Here is a 16,783-nt window from a genome sequence, read left to right on the forward strand (position 1 = left end):
TCAGGTTTATCAAGTGGATATTATATCGAGGTAACATAATTTTTTCCTATGGTAGACCAGATGGTCTTGAAATAAAGGCAGCTCATAAGTGTGATATGCCTTGATAGAAGATGTTTAGAGGTTGCCCCAGGTGACAGTCTCAGGATCAAGTTTGGAATTATAGCACAGGTTAGACTCTTCTTACAAGTAGGAAGAATAGAATAGAATAGAATAGAATAGAATAGAATAGAATAGAATAGAGTAATTGGAAGGGACTTACAATGATCATCCAACTGCCTGACCAGTTCAGGGCTGAGTTAAAGCATGTTATTAAGGGCATTGTCCAAATGCCTCTTAAACACTGATAGGCTTGGGGCATCATCCACCTCTCTAGGAAGCCTGTTCCAGTGTTTGACCACCCTCTTGGTAAATAAAGACTTCCTAATGTCCAGTCTAAACCTCCACTGGTGCAGCTTTTGAGACGTTCTTATATGTTCTATCCCTGGATAACAGGGAGAAGAGCTCAACACCTCCCTCTCCACGTTCCCTCCTCAGGAAGTTGTAGAGGGTAATGAGGTTGCCTCTCAGCCTCATTTTCTCCAAACTAAACAAACCCAGAGTCCTCAGCTGCAACTCATAGGACATCCCTTCCATTTGCACCCTTATTAAAAAAACGAGAAAAAGAGTAGCTACCAGCAGTTTGCTGGTACCTGTCAGATGGGAAGGGCTTTACAGATCCACCTTTAAGGGATGAATCACAGTCTAGTTGCAGAAGTTTCAAATTTCTGTTAATAATTTGGACAAAGGACCAAGGGGGGCTATTTAATTTGTGGGGCCAGATCACAGGAACTTTGACAGAAAGAATTAGAAGATCATCAGTATATCAAAATGGAGAAAAGGTCTGAAAACCCTGAGATAAAATTTGATAAAAAGCAGGTGTAGCACTTTGCACTTCAGAAGATGAAGTCAAATTCCCAATGCCAAGTTAGCTGGATGGAATTAAAGATCTTGTGAGCATGTGATCTAAGATTTTTTTATGAATGGAAAATAACTGTGTGAGCAGTGCTTCAGAAAAGCTTCTGGGGGTTGTAGAAGAAGGCTGTGCTGCCATTCAGTGAGACCTGGACAGGCTGGAGAGTGGGGCAGGGAGAAATCCAATGAAATACAACAAGGGCAAGTGTAGAGTCTTGCATCTGGGGAAGAACAGCCCCATGTACCAGTACAGGTTGGGGGCTGACCTGCTGGAGAGCAGTGTAGCAGAAAGTGACCTGGGGGTCCTGGTGGACAGAAGAATGACCATGAGCCAGCAATGTGCCCTTGTGGCCAAGAAGACCAATGGCATCCTGGGGTGCATTAGAAAGGGTGTGGTTAGTAGGTCAATGGAGGTTCTCCTCCCCGTCTATTCTGCCCTGGTGAGGCCACTTCTGGAGTATTGTGTCCAGCTCTGGGCCCCTCAGTTCAAGAAGGACAGGGAACTGCTTGAAAGAGTCCAGTGCAGAGCCACAGAGATGATTAAGTGAGGAAAAGCTAAGGGAGCTGGGTCTCTTTAGCTTGGAGGAGACTGAGGGGTGACATCATCAATGTTTACAAATATGTTAAGGGGGAGTGTCAGGAGGATGGAGCCAGGCTCTCCTCAGTGATGTCCAATGATAGGACAAGGGGCAACAGGTGGAAACTGAAACACAGGAGGTTCCACGTAAACATGATGAAAAGCTTTTCCACTCTCCGAGTGACAGCACTAGAACAGGCTGCCCAGAGAGGTTGTGAAGTCTCCTTCACTGGAGACATTCAAAACCCACCTGGACACATTCCTGTGTGATGTGCTCTAGGGGATCCTGCTCTGGCAGGGGGGTTGGACTAGATGATCTTTCGAGGTCCCTTCCAACCCCTAGGATTCTGTGATTCTGTGAACATGGACCAAATGTGAGCTGCCAGTGTGATCCTGTGGTAAGTATCAAGGCAGGTCTCAGATATGCATTAACAGCATTGTTGTCTGTCTTCTAGATAGTGTTCCTCAAGGGGCAAAAGAAAAAGAAACTGTGGTTGAGGAGGAAGCCTGGAAAATTGGTCCTCTTATCTTCATTAACTATAAAATTTCCCTCCACCCAAGATCAGATGATTATGGGATTTCTTTGGCTACCAGAGGTTGAACTAAGTAAACTAAGGATGTCATCACATCTCTCCAATCCTGTGAAATAAAATCACATGCAATCCTATGAAGTAAATAATTTGCACAACAAAAATAAATGCAAAGCTGTATCTTTAACAGCACAAATATGTAATTAGTCACAGGAACAGCACACTGATACATGCTGAAGGTCACACTGTTCTGTGGACTTCTTGAGTCAAAATCAAACAGTCCTCATCAGAGGAAATGCTCCAGCTGAAGACATGATTCTTCCTGTAGGAATTTCTGTCCTGTGCAAAACTTCATGTTAACCAACAAAAATGTTCTCTTCAGAGGCTAGAGCAAGGATAACAGCTTGTGCTGTGTGCACCTTTCCTGGAAAGTCTGACTGTTGTGTGTAGGAAAAGGACAGTTTTGTGGTGCTTCATCTGAAAGGGTATTTTTTGACTACATGTATTTTTTTCTGGATCACTGTTATAAAGAAGATGTTTTTCTCAGTTGCTGTTGCATCGATATTACAATGAGATGGAGCAGGAATTACTGTAACACTCTGACATTTTACTTTTGGGCCAAAAGGTGCACTGCAAGCCTGCTACTTTCCATTTTATTTGCCTGGCCATAAAGAGTTTTCTTCTTTTGATGGCAGTAATAAACCTTAAAAACCCCACAGCCTCCTTTGTATAAGCTGCAGAAGAGCAAGATGTTTTTGGTGGCACTGTGTTTTGGTGGGGGTGGGGATGTGGAACTAAGAATGGACACTTTCCTTGAGAATCAGACCTGAGAGGCCCTTAGGCATGGTGCAGGAGCAGTAGGATAATAGCAGGGACACCACCTATCCCACTGTTTTATATTACCCTGATACAGCTCCAGGAATCACATGATGTATACTGCAGCTGTGAAAAATCTGAGGTGAAGTTTAGTTTAATCTCTGGCTGCAGTAAACTTTGAGTCCTAGCTGGCTGTGGCCACACGCAGATCAACCCAGAATGCACCCACCAGTCCAGATTTCCTGGATGACCATTTCTGTTAAAATTAATTTAAGATCCCAACCCATTCAAAATGACTGCATCCCTTGCCCTTTTCTAATGTGAAACCATGAAAAGGCACTGGCAGCATCAGCTAGAACATCTTCCTGGGCAAACAAAGAGAAGGAGAGCAGCAAATCTTCAGGACAGAAAAGTGTTTTGGGTCTTGCATTACCCAGTCCATGGCGTAAACATTTCTGTTTCAGCCAAGGGAAGATGTCTCTACTGAGGTCAGCTCTGAGTTTACTCCTTGGTGTGCCACAGCAGGATGGCAAAACCCATCCGGGGCACCTCCCAAAATCCTCTTGCCTTTCAGGGAGACAAGGGCATTTACTTGGCTCTCCCTCATTACCACAAGAGGGCTCTGGGAGAGCAGGTCCAGCAGCCTTCAACAAGAGATTGTGTCCTCCAGTTTGGATTTTTAAAGCGAGCTACACAACTGCAAAACCTGTAGAAGGGCAGCAGAGGCTGGGTTGGCTAGGAGCAATGTGTTAACAGCGGTCTGGAATAGTCCACCAATTTTAAACCTGCTGTATGTCCACACAGCTGTTGTTTGTTAGGGCAGTAGAAGAACCAGAGTGGCTTGAGTCAGACAACCAAGTCAAACAGAGTTGTTAGTGTCTGCAAGCAGGGGCTTCACACAGGAAACCTGGAAGAACTCACCCAGAATGAAGACCCTGTCTTCTTAGGCTTGATGCTATTTGTTGTGCAGCAGGTTGGCTGCAGACCTCCACTTCCACACCTGAGCCGTGGCTTGGAAAATTTATGTCCACAGCCCAGAGAGCAAGGCCACTGCTGGGCTTTGGCTATTCTGATGCCTTCTCTGCTCAAGCTGATCTCATGGAGCAGCCAATGCACAGACTAACATCTGGCCAAACTGGACATCATGACAGGACCATATGCTGAATCATGACTTATGCACTCATGGTGAAGCAATTTACACTGAAGTGGCAGTAGAATGGGCTAGAGCAAGAGGAAAAATGTCCACCAGCTGCCATTTTAGCAGCACCTGTTTGGGAGAGGAAAAATACAGATATTATTTCCCGACCTTTCCAAAATAAGCTGAAGGTTTGATTAGATAAGTGATTTAAAGCATGCACATCCCTCTTCTTCCTGTTTCTTGAACACATTGGAGGATTTAATGAGGTAATATGTTTGGCACTTAGGTGGAGTATTGAAATCTAAGACAAGGCTATTTTCTCCTTTCTCCCCATCGTAATTTAGTTCAATTCACTTATTCTGTAGTGATTTGAGTAAATGGATGGGAAATTATGAGCTCTTTGCTGCACACCATGTTGTGATGATTAATTCATTCAGCTTTTTCTTAAATGTCACAGATGGTTACAAATGCAAGCCTAGAATGAGGTGGACTTACTAAAGACATAAGCTGGAGGGGAAAGGAGGAATTCCCCTCATAGTGTGAGTTCCTCATCACTCAGCAGACTTAAATTATTTTCAAACACCTTAAGCAGATGTATTTAGGGGAAATACCAACAAAACAGGATGATGTGACCAAAAATGACTGTGGACACAGTCAGGGACTCTCGGGTCTTGACATCATGAATAAAGCCGTGGGATGGATGTGGGGAAGTCATAGAACAGTTTGGGTTGGAAGGGACCTTAAAGATCATCCAGTTCCAACCCCCTGCATGGACAGGGACACCTCCCACTAGACCAGGTTGCTCAGGGCCCCATCCAACCTGCCCTTGAACACTTCCAGGGATGGGGCTTCCACAGCTTCCCTGGGCAACCTGTGCCAGGGTCTCATCACCCTCACACTAAAGGATTTCCTCCTAATGTCTAATCTAAATCTCCTCTCTTTCAGTTTGAAACCATTACCCCTTGTCCTCTCACTACATGCCCTTGTAAAAAGCCCTTCCCCAACTTTCTTGTATGCCTTCAGGTACTGGAAGGCCACTGTGAGATCTCTCCGGAGTCTTCTCTTCTCCAGGCTGAACAACCCCAATTCTCTCAGCCTATTCTTGTAGGAGAGGTGCTCCAGCCCTCAGATTATCTTTGTGGTCCTCCTCGGGACTCCCTCCAACAACTCCATGTCCTTCTTGTGCTGGGGGCCCCCGAAAGAAGGAAGAAGGAGAAAGTGTCACACACAAGACATGCTGTTGTCTATATATGAATCTTAAGACATCAGGAGGTGTTTGGGGCAGCAGAAGGACAGACCATGTCTCAGGAGTGGCATCTCAGGAAGACCAGCCACAGAATGAGGCTTCTTTCAATTGCCATGGAAGATAATGGGAAACTTTCCATTGAGTAATACTGCTTGTTTTTGTTGTCTATTGAATAAACCTGCAAGGTGGAAGGAAGCTAGACTAGTGACTCAGAAAAATAACCCCAAAATCAACATCTGTCCTGAAGCTGGGACCTTCCCTGCAGACAGATGGCCTCTGGGACACCCTGTTAAGGGGCAAGTTGGTGAGAAGAAGGGACGGATTTAACTCTTCAGCATTTCAGGATCCTGTGTCATTCTCACAGCTGATTGAAATTACTCCCTTCTCTCTTCTATGAGGTTTTCCTGTGGTTAATTAATTACAGAGAGAATTCAGAGGCCTCTGTAGGTAGTCTGTCAACTTTGTGCTATGAGTCAAGAGGAGTGCACCTCAACAAAGCCTGGAATGTGGGCTGGGCTCCATGAGACATTCCCAAATTTGGTAGTTTATCTGGATTTTTCTGGTACATTTGCATCCTCTCTGTATGGCCAGTCCATCTTTCCTTTGAGGCAGCACAGGGCATGGAGCCTGCAGCAAGCAGAATGTGGTTGCAGCCATTGTGGAGTCCCAGGGACCTTGAGTTGTTTCCACATTCACCAAATAGATGCAGTTTTGCAAAGTCTGTCCTCTGGCTTGCCCTTGATGTGGTAAAGAGCTGCAATGCACGCAGAAAATCAGGATGTGATTCTTTCTTCCTATTTTTTGTATAAAACAGTGACAAGAATATGGAAATCCAAACAACATAGATGTTCTCCTTCCTTCCTATTAAGCAAGAAACTGAAGGGATATAGGGCATTTTTTGACTTGACATGGATTCATCACCTTACCATTTGCCCAGAGTTTACTTCTCCAGGAAGGATTTCCACCTGCTACTGTATACTGCTGTGGCTCAGGCTCATGACATTGCTGCTGAGGAAATTCAAAACACTTGGTGCTCAGCTTGCAGAGGTTTGATCATAACTTGCCAAGTATGCCCTGGGGAGAGGCTGCCTTATTTGAAGAACATCAGGTCTGTGGGCAAGCTCAGGTTGTTTCAGCAGGAACTGCTCTTATTTGTGGTTTATTATTATGCAGTGAGATGGATGAAATTATGGATTACTTCAGTGACCAGTCATACAGCCTAAATAACAAATACACTGGCACCCAGGTGAAATGGAGGCTCTACTGCCTGATACACATCTCGCAGATATTGAGCTGGAGAAAAAAATATGTTTGCGGGGAATTCACAAGCAGTGAATTGGTGAAACTATGCCAGAAAGAATTCAACAAGCTGTGTTCCTCATCTCCCTGATCACTTGAATGGTGCAGTCTATGTTACCTGCGTTTGCCCTGTTTATACTATGGTGTAAATCCAGCTTGTGAAACAGTCTTTAAAAAGGAAGGGAAAAGATTTGTAATGATGTTTAAGGATCAGCATTAGGGCCTCAGGTGTAATTTTCATTTGGGGACTTCTGTATTTTTGGTGCTGTATATTGCAATCTTTTGTCTGTGAACTTTTTGGATGTATTCCCACGTTACAGTTGGCAGTCTTGACCTCAAAGTCATAAACAGGAAAAAGAAGTGATAACGGGAGGACCTTAGTAACGACAGGCTTAAATCAAGAAATAAATTTGGCTCGTTTGCACCAGCTGGCAGTTTCCAGGGTATAAAAGTCACATGGATTTGGCCAAACCCTGACCAGCTCTCTGAGCAGACTTCAGGTGACAGTCACAACTGATCTGAGCTAGTTGTGGCTGTACTGCTGGCACAAGGCAGGTCCCAAGTAAAATCCCAGTTCTTTTTCAGGCTTGACTTGTGGTGGGATCCTATAGTTTGCAAGATTTATCACTGTGACTTCTTGCTTGAGAGTGCAAGTGTGATAGTCACTTGGGGGAACAGGAGCACCAGACTTGGGCAAAAATGCCAGCAAGAACTGGTGACACTAGTGCACACGGAATGGTGGCTGTTATTTGAAAGTATGAGTACAAAAGCTCATGGCTGAATTTTCAACCTGCCACCCAGTGGCCTTTCAAGGATGATTTGTAAAAGCCTTTGAATTGAATGGTATTGTCAGAGAGCCATTTCAGCAATGTGGCCTCATATTTTTAAATGCTTTTCCTAAGCTGCCAAGAATATAGGATGAGAACTTGAATGTGTAAACAACCTATATGTTAGGAGAAGGTTGTGAACATGTGTTGGGCTTACTTTCCTGGGGCATAATTATTACAGATACTTAAGCAGCAGAGCGGTTGCACAATTCCTTAATTACTATGTTTAGATGGAGCTTGTTCATTGTAGGAGTCATACTCTGTGGGTCTACTTTCTCTTCAAGGTGTAATTTGAACAGTCGTTGCTGAGATGCATGGCTGACCAACATGCACTGAACTTTTCTTATGGTTCCTACAGTTCATAAATGGGTATTCTTTACCCTACCTGTCAAGGTGCAGCACTCAGTGACCTTGTGGTTGTTGTGTAAAAGGTGCCAATCCTTTGAAGTAGAAGGAAGACAGATTAAGATACATGTGTATTGGGGACATGGTGGTTCCTTTTACAGGCACCTTTTGTTTGTTTCCTCTTTGTATTTGAAACATATGTGCATCTGCAGATACTTGTTCCACTGATTTTGATAGGTACCCACATTGTGAGGGGAGCAGAAGGAAATTCTCAGCTGAGTCTGGGCAAGATTTTGGGATGGTGCACTACAAATACGTCTGGTATCTGGTGGTACGCCTGAGTCTACTGTTTGTTTTTCCTTTGAAAGCCTGAATGAAAATGAAAGAAAAAATAGGAAGAAAGAAAGGATGTGGTTTAGATTTCACATAAATCCCATGATGCAGATCTAGGAGAGGGGGTCTTTCTACCTGGCTTCAGGGGTCTGTAATCTAAGGTTGCTGCTTGGTGTCAACGTAACTAGTGGTAAGGAGGAGGCATTGTAGGAAGTGGTGTCTGTAAACTTCTTCCCTCTGTTCAGAGACTTGTCTCACCTCACCAACAAACCTGTTGGTAGAGGGGCAGTTTACAGTCCATGTCCTTTCTCATCACAGCCTTTTGTAAAATTAAATATATAAAATAAATAACTTCATCCCCTTTTCAGTTCCCTAACTCAGCAGCAGGGGTGCATAAACATCTGAGTATACAGGAAGAAGATATCTGAAAAACAAAGATTTTCAGCTGGTTTCTCAATTCTCAACCTTGGAGAGCACTGGCCAAAGCCATGTCATGAGAGATAAGAAATTTGGGGAGGGGGTTCAGTAGACCAAGAAGGATGCAAATTAAGTGTGGCCAACACTTCCTAATAGAGGTACCCATGAGGTATATATGTTGGACCTCAAGGACTTATTTCAGCCTCTCTCAGTCATGTCAAGGCTGTTGGTCACAAGTGGACTCACTCAGCCATCTCTTTGGCTCATTCAGAGAAGCTTAGCACCTACCATTTTGTTGCTTTCTCTGGAGACAGTCCATGCTCAATATCCCAAAATGGGCCATTTCTTAGACCACAGATAGGTTAAGAGTGCTTCCCTTTGGGATCCCTCACTGGGAACATGTCTGCTGGATTCTACTGCATGGCATAGGCCTAAATCACATGGTGGGCCCTCACCTCCTCTCATGCTGTGAGCACTGCTGGCTCTTCCTCCAGCTATTTTTTTCTAGCTGAATGAATAAACAAAGCCACCCAGTTTAAATGCCTGTGTTACAATTTTTATCTGAGCAAGGAAACATTTCCCAGCAGCTATAGCCACGTGCACAAGGGTAAGGACCTGTGGCAATTAGCAAGTATGGGGAGAGAATATTGGGTCATGTTGAGGCAGGATTTTCAGTAATTGTATAGGGGCAACAATTAGAAGAGGCAGGAGACTCATTAGATATGCTAATCCCCCAGAGTAGGCAGTGGATTGCAGAAGAGCCATCCACTCCAAATGATTGCTCACAGCTCATGGTGTGCCTGAAGTACAGTGATAAAAACCTCACTCTCTTCTGAGAGGCAACTCGTGTGGGTGCACACCAGTGATGGGGCTGGGGGAAGAAGTGTGGGTTCTCTGCCTCTTCTAGTCATAGCCTTCAACTCCTGCAAAGCAAAGGGATCCTGGTGCAAAGACTGCCATCAGTGCTTCATTGGTGATGTCACATGTCCTCTTCCCCTTGCCCCGAGCCCCAGCACTTCGCTCTGTGGTGACAATCACAGAATCACAATATCATTCTGGTTGGAAAAGACCCTTAAGATCATTGACTCCAACCATAACCTAAGTCTACCAACCATTAAGTAACTCTACCAAGTCCAATGCTTAAACCATGCTCCTAAGCACCACATCTATATGTCTCTTAAGCACCTCCAGGGATGGAGACTCAACCACCTCCCTGGGCAGCCTGTTCCTGTGCTTAATTATGCTTTCAGTGAATAAATTACTTCTAATATCTAATCTAAACCTCCCTGGCACAACTTGAGCCCATTTCCTCTTGTTCTATTGCTTGTTGCTTGGGAAAAGAGACCACCCCCACCTTGCTAACTGCAGTGCTGGCAGCTCTCACCAGCAGGGCAGATGCTGCCAGCTGGGATATGAGGAGAAGCTCATGGTATGCAAGGAGGTGCTGAGGGAGCTGGGTACGCCCAGCCTGGAGAAGAGAAAGACCAATGTGTATAACAGGGGGAATCCAGCTGCTGTCTGCCTCTGATGAGTGGGGGATTGCAGGGAAAACAGTCAGATGCTTCTCTGGCTTAACAAGGACAACCCCCTGAGCTTCTCTCATACGCAATGTGCTCCCTGACTATCTTGATGGCATCTGCCAGACTTGCTTCAGTTTATTGATACCTCTCTTGCTCTGAAGGGACTCAAAAGTGAACAAAGCCCTTCAGATGCAGCCTCACCAGTGTGCAGCAGAATGAAATTATGGTTTCCCTCACTCTGCTGGCTGTGCTTGTGCTGATGCTAACTGAGATGCAGTTGGGCTTCGCCATTGTGAATGCACACTGCTAACTCATTTTCAACTTCTTGTCCACCAGGACCTTCAGGCCCTTTTCTACAGAGCTGCTTCCCTGTCAGCCAACCCCCAGCCTGTCCTGGTGTGAGGGGTCACTTCAGCCCAGGTGCATGAGCTTACCCTTGCCTTGGCTTTTCTTTGTAAGATTCCTGCTGGCACAGTACTTCAGCTCATTGCAGTCCCTCTGAATCACAGCCCTGCCTGACAACATGTCAGCTGCTCCCACCAGTTTGGCATCATCCCTGAAACTGGAGAGATTATGCTCAGTCTCACAAATCCAGCTGATTAACAAGGTGGTTTATGTCTTGCCAGCCCCCAAAAACTCACGAGATCCAAAAGAGGGAAAAAATGCCTCAACAAACAAACTCAAGTGTTTCCACAAAGTGGGGAAGAAATTTCTATCTTCTGCAGGTATTTTAAATAAAATGCAGAGTTTTTCTCAGAGCCACAGGATCCTGGGGCCTCAGGATTTCAGAGGTTGCAGGAAATACCATGAGACCTCATGACATGTTAGCACTTAAGCTTATGGTTTAACTACATGCCTTTTGGTTTTTTTTTAGTTTTATAGTCACCTGCTCTTTGTGGGATTACTATATGTCCCTAATATATTGCACATGTTCTACAGTGATGTGCAGTAGGGTCACAGGAAGGTGAAAGTTGTTTACTACGCCTCTGCCCTGCCCAGAACGGGTTCCTGAGATTTTTACAGGATGGGCTGGTTTTTATTCTCTGTAGAAGAGTCAGTGCTGCTGTTTTGAAGTTCCAGTTCTTTGGGATCTTTGGTCTCCTTTTGTCCTGAATAGAGGTTAATATCACCAATGGGCTTGTTTGTATCCTTCTGCAAGAGGAAGACGTTGGTTCACCATGAAGCCATTGAGGGGTTCCCTATCAAGGACACTCCAAAAGGAATTCTCTTTGCATATCTTGAAATAGACTTTGCCAGTGCCTGAGGCAGTGGCCACAATTAGGACTGCCACATGAAGAAGTCAAGCAGACCTAGTGCTTGAAAGAAAGATGTGAAACACCTTGCTTGAACATAGGAGACTGATCACAGCTAAGTATGGAATGTGATGCTACATCTTTGGATGCTAGCAAGCTTTCCAAGTGCCTCGCTGTGTGTCTTGTTCCACAGTTAAACGGACCATCAAATCTGGAGTCGGAAAGGAATTTCAAGTCAAATTGGCTAGCAAAAGCAGAGTGCAGTTCTTTTGCTTTCTCTATTTACTAGGCACACATGGGAACTTCACTTACCGATTTCCTTTCCCTTGCAGGCACCAAGGACACTGGCAATAAATTTCAGCTCTCTTGCTGTCTTCCTAGAGTAGGAACTTTCGTTGCTTTTGTGGTAGTGTTTTTTGGTAGAGAATCTTAAGATTGCTTAAGAGCATTAGAGTTGCTCTGTAGCTGATGGAGTGCAGCCCTGTGTCCCTGTCAGTTCTGAATGACTGCTCAGTGGTTGCCTCTGACTGCAGGAGGCTGGATTAGAAGCCTGAGAGCTCCTGCCATATGTTCTACATCAAGCCAAACAGAGGACATCTCACTCTTGTATAATGAAGAAGTGCTGCTCCTCTGAACCAAGTTTTATCAGGAAAAGTTGTGTCTCAAGGGGTCTCCAAGACCAAGTTATCAAGATCCACTGACCAACCCTTGCTGAATTGCTATGCCAGGAACAAGAAATATTGCTTGCTCTCTCTTTAAGAAGCACATAATCTGTTAGCAAAGTTTTGTCCTAGGCTCTAGACCATTTCCTAGCTGTCTGCTGCCCTGATTGGAATGAAAATATTACTGGCTTCTAGAAGAGGTCTTCTCACAGAATTGGCTCATATTGAGTAAAAACTATGCTGGAGAATGCGTAAGCCCCCTGCCTGTCAGAGGGGAAATAGGTATGACAGCAAGCTGCTAGACTGACTGTTCCTAGACACTGTTCTACACATCCTCGTTGCCACAGAAAAAGCCCAGATGCTTCTTTGAAAGGCAAGCAAGTATATGGCAGATTCCATCTTGTGTAATGCCTAATAGAAAGTCTGAGCCACCTCCTGAAAGATGAGTGTCTTGTCTCCACACCTTTGATAAAACATTGTTGACAAATAGCAGGTTTGCCATAATTAGAAGCATAATAACTAGGAAGTGCAGCTCAGAACCAATTCAGGCGTCTAACTCTCTCCAGCTGCTATTAAAGCTGATGTCTCAGGCAATCAGCTGCACACAGGTATTATGTTCTGATTGAATCCACAGCTCCCTACATGTGAGATGTGAATGAATAGGGTAAATACACGTGCAGCCAGCAAACCTCACAGATGGCTGTTGTCCCCTCAGTGCCACTAACTTGGCCCTCATTCATACCAGAAATTACGGGGACCTCGCTACAGTTTTCCAGAGGCCTTAGGGTCCACACAGTTAGCTAGAGCAATGGCATCTGCTTTGCTTCTGATGTTTGGATTAAGGGCCTGCTTAAAGCTCCATAGATATTCTGCAGGCACAGGGGACTTTCAAACACACACCCAGGGTGAGTATCTGCAAGCCACACAAAAGGGCTGAGCTGGGAAATATGAAGTAGCTATTCCAGCATGATAAATCACTCCACCTGCTTGATCTGGTCTTGGCTCCAGCCTTCATTCTGGTGGAGGCTGTACTGTGTGGCCAAAACCCTGTCAGAAAGGAGCTTGCAAGAGCCATGACAGTGTTAGAGTCCCAGATCCAGTGCTGTGGGGAGATTAGCAGCACCAGATTGGCCTTCCTGGTTGGAGGAATACCCCATACCCCATGGGAAGTGTGCTGGTGCATTCCATACATGTGAATGGATAGAGGTGGCTTTCTTCTTAATTCCTGGTAGAGATGTGGTGCCTGTGTGGAGGGGGGCTGTAGGGTTAGTGCCCCCTGGCTCTTGCAAGTACCTCATCCCTTCTGGGAGGGGTTCAGAGCAAAGATACTGTGTCTCCAGTACCATCAGCATAATACAGTCGTATTTGACCAGAAGACCAGGAAGGATGAAGATTTCATTAGAAGTATGTGACAGGGCTTTTTCTGAGACATTTTCATATCTAGTGTGCCTTTCTCCCTTCCATGACAAATACTCACTTGAGATGTGAAGTGATGGAGGGCTGTCCCTACTCCCCAGGTACTCTGCTACATTGTTTAGAAAAAAAATTGCTTTACTTTCAGTCTGCAATCATCTGGTGTCCACATCCAGCCTCTAGATCCTGTTTTGTGTTTGCCTATACATTAGAAAGCTCTACTGTCAGGAATCTTCCTTTCACATGAATGTCTGTAAGAGACCTGGGTCTCTCTAACCTAAACGGATGAGTCTCACCTGCCTTCCTTTGGGAAAGAGGCTATCCAGCCTGCATCCTACCATTCTTACCACTTTTCACCAGAATGCTTTCTGTGAGTCAGCAAGCACTGTGTGACTCAATAAAAGCACACACAGGGCAAAACACCTGTGAACCAAATTCAGTGCTTGCTAAAGAACGTGCAGGTGTTATTCTGGGGATCAACAAACCTTCTAATCATGATACTGGATGGATTGTAGCCAGAAAGGTGTGCTGCGCTGAAGGAAGGTGGGAGGAGGGCCTGGGAGGAACACAGCAGGATTTGGAAAGAAGAGTTGGCTCCACGGAGGGACAACTTCACCAGATTCACAGAAGAGCGACCAGAAGAGCTACTAGAGGAGGTCTGAGTCTGTTGGTAATCCTAAATGGGCTAGCTGCATGTTGTGGAGGCACCGAACAGAACAGTAACTTGCCCCTTGGAGTTGTCCTCTCCAGTTCAGCTGTGAGGTGCTACCATTGCTCTGAAACAGTCAGAGATACCTAGAGCCAGACCAGCTCCCGTGGTACCATAGGGCCTGGCAGGCTTGTTGAAGTCAAAGCACAAGTTGTCCTGCAATCAGGGGGCAGGAAAACCCTCTTCATGTTCAGAGAAGCAGGTCGGGGTAAAGATATACAGAAACGGCTGGGGTGGTGAGATACTGATGCAAAGGACCTGATGCAATCACCTCAGCACTGTTCCTGTTCCTCCTGGCTTGTGTGTTTCCTCAATGCATGAGACATACATTCAGAGGGTGACACCACGCCTTTCTCTACCCTTCCCATGCCCAGGAGCACTTTTGACCGTGAGAAAGTTCTGACATGCAAAGAAGACTCCTGTAACAACGCCTTGCTTGCTGTCAGCTGAAAGCAAGTGACACCCTCTCTAATGATTGGTTTCAGAAAGAAAGCAAATACTTAAGGATGCACTCACCTGTCCCAGGTGATCACTGCTGTCTCCCACGGATGGTGTTGGTGGGGCTTTTCAGCACATGTGTTGCCAGCTGTATCACAAAGGTGAGGACACATCCCAGCTGGGGGATCAGAGGGGCCTTAGGGACCCTCATTCTGGCAGATGCTGCTCTGAATATTGTGCCTCTGGACACTGATTGTGCAGTGCAGGGGTATTTCCCAGAGACTTTTAGTTCATTGGTGAAAAGGTGCAATATCCCTTCAAGGTCACCCACCCTGGGGGAATGCAGAAGCAAGTGGTTCCAAAGCTTGCTTTCTCTTTATTGTATAGTGAGGTTGACACCCTGGAGGGAATAGTTGCCATCCAGCAGGTCCATGACAGGCTTGAGAGGTGGGCTCATGCAAATTGCATGAAGTTCAACGAGGCCAAATGCAAGGTCCTGCACCTGGGTTGGTGCAATCCCAAGCACAAATACAGGCTGGGCAGAGAACAGATCAAAAACAGTCCAGAGGAGAAGAACTTGGGAGAGATGGTGGGTGAGAAGCTCAACATGAGCTGGCAATGTGAGCTTACAGCCCAGAGAGCCAACTGTGTCCTGGGCTGGATCAAAAGAAGAGTGGCCAGGAGGACCAGGGAGGTGATTCTCTCCCTTTACCCTGGTTTTGTTAGACCCCACCTGGAGTACTGTGTCCAGTTCAGGAGCCCCCAGCACAAGAAGGACATAGAAATCCTGGAGCACGTCCAGAGAAGGGCCATGAAGATGATCTGAGGGCTGGAGCACCTCTCCTACAAGGACAGGCTGAGAGAGTTGAGGCTCCAGGCTGTTCAGCCTGGAGAAGAGAAGGCTCTGGGGAGACCTTACAGTGGCCTTCCAGTATCTGAAGGGGCCACAGGAAAGCTGGGGAGGGGCTTTTTATAAGGTCTTACAGCAAGAGGACATGGGGTAATAGATTAAAACTTGAAAAGGGGAGATTTAGGTTAGACATTAGGAGAAAATTCTTCACTATGAGGGTGGTGAGACTTCCATCCCTAGAAGTATTCAAGACCAGGTTGGATGGGACTTGGAGCAACCTGGTCTAATGGGAGGTGTCCCCGCCAATGCAGGAAGGTTGGATCTAAATGATCCAATCTAGATGAATAAGGTCACTTCCAACACAAACCATCCTATGATTCTATGGCATTTTTGGAGGTTGCTGCCCCATAGACTAGAGCCAACGTAGATATTGAAGACCCTAATGTCACCTTTGCCTGCTGTCACCCCTGTGCTTGGCAAATCACCCCATAGGAGGCTCAGGCTGGCAGAAGGCAAGAGAGTCACATTGCACAGATGAGGGTGGTTTGGGTGCCTGGCTCGCAGCATCCAGAGGGAGTGTCGGGCTCCACCGATAGTATTTCCAAAGAAAGGAGCCAAATCCACCCACATGGGTCACGGCAACTGTGTCTTTCTACCACATGCCTTCCCTCTTGCCCAGCCCTGGCAGGGCCTAGTTGTTCCTCACGTGCTGCCCTGCCTGCTGAAGAGAACTGCCAATGTTTGCCAGGCTCTGTGGCCCTTGGATTTGGCTTCGGATCCAAAACATGTGTGCATCCCAGGCATTCTGGGGGAAGGGCTAGGAGTTGGGCTTTGATTTGGTTTGACTGGAATTGGAAAGCCAATCAGAAATCTGCAGAGCTCCATAATGCAATTGAGAGGCTATATTAAAATAAATAAATAAATAAATCAGTAATATATAGGCTTGTGGTTCATGCAAAACACAAAAGAGAAGGGGGTTTTCTGGTCCAGTTCTGTGATTTTTTTTTCCATTCTCCAGACTTCCTATGTTTGTTTTCCCCATGGTCACAGCTTTGTGATTCTCTGCAGAGATAAAACCATCATGATTTCAGCATCCCCTCCATACATGTCAGCCTTTGCTCCAGCCTCAGAGGTTGGCAGGCACTATAGGACATGGAGAAAGCACAGAGTAAATCCTGAGCAGCTGGCTTCCAATGTTTATTCATATTCTCAAAAGCTGAGGCTTGTAAAGACATCTTCCTTCAGCCCTATTCAGGGCCAGCTGCTCTTCCAAAGATCCCCATGGAGCTTCTCTTGCTTTGGGTGTATGCTCAAAACTTTTTTTTTAGGCAGGGTGTCTGTACTTTTGAAGATAAACTGATAATTACCTTAAGGCTTAAAGTACTGGTCTTCTTTCTGCAGAGGTGGCCACACGTGTACAGAGGCAGTCAGGAGTGTTGGTGGGGAAAGAGACCATAGA

The sequence above is a fragment of the Apus apus genome, chromosome 4, assembly GCF_020740795.1.
Source record: "Apus apus isolate bApuApu2 chromosome 4, bApuApu2.pri.cur, whole genome shotgun sequence".
NCBI lineage: Eukaryota > Metazoa > Chordata > Aves > Apodiformes > Apodidae > Apus > Apus apus.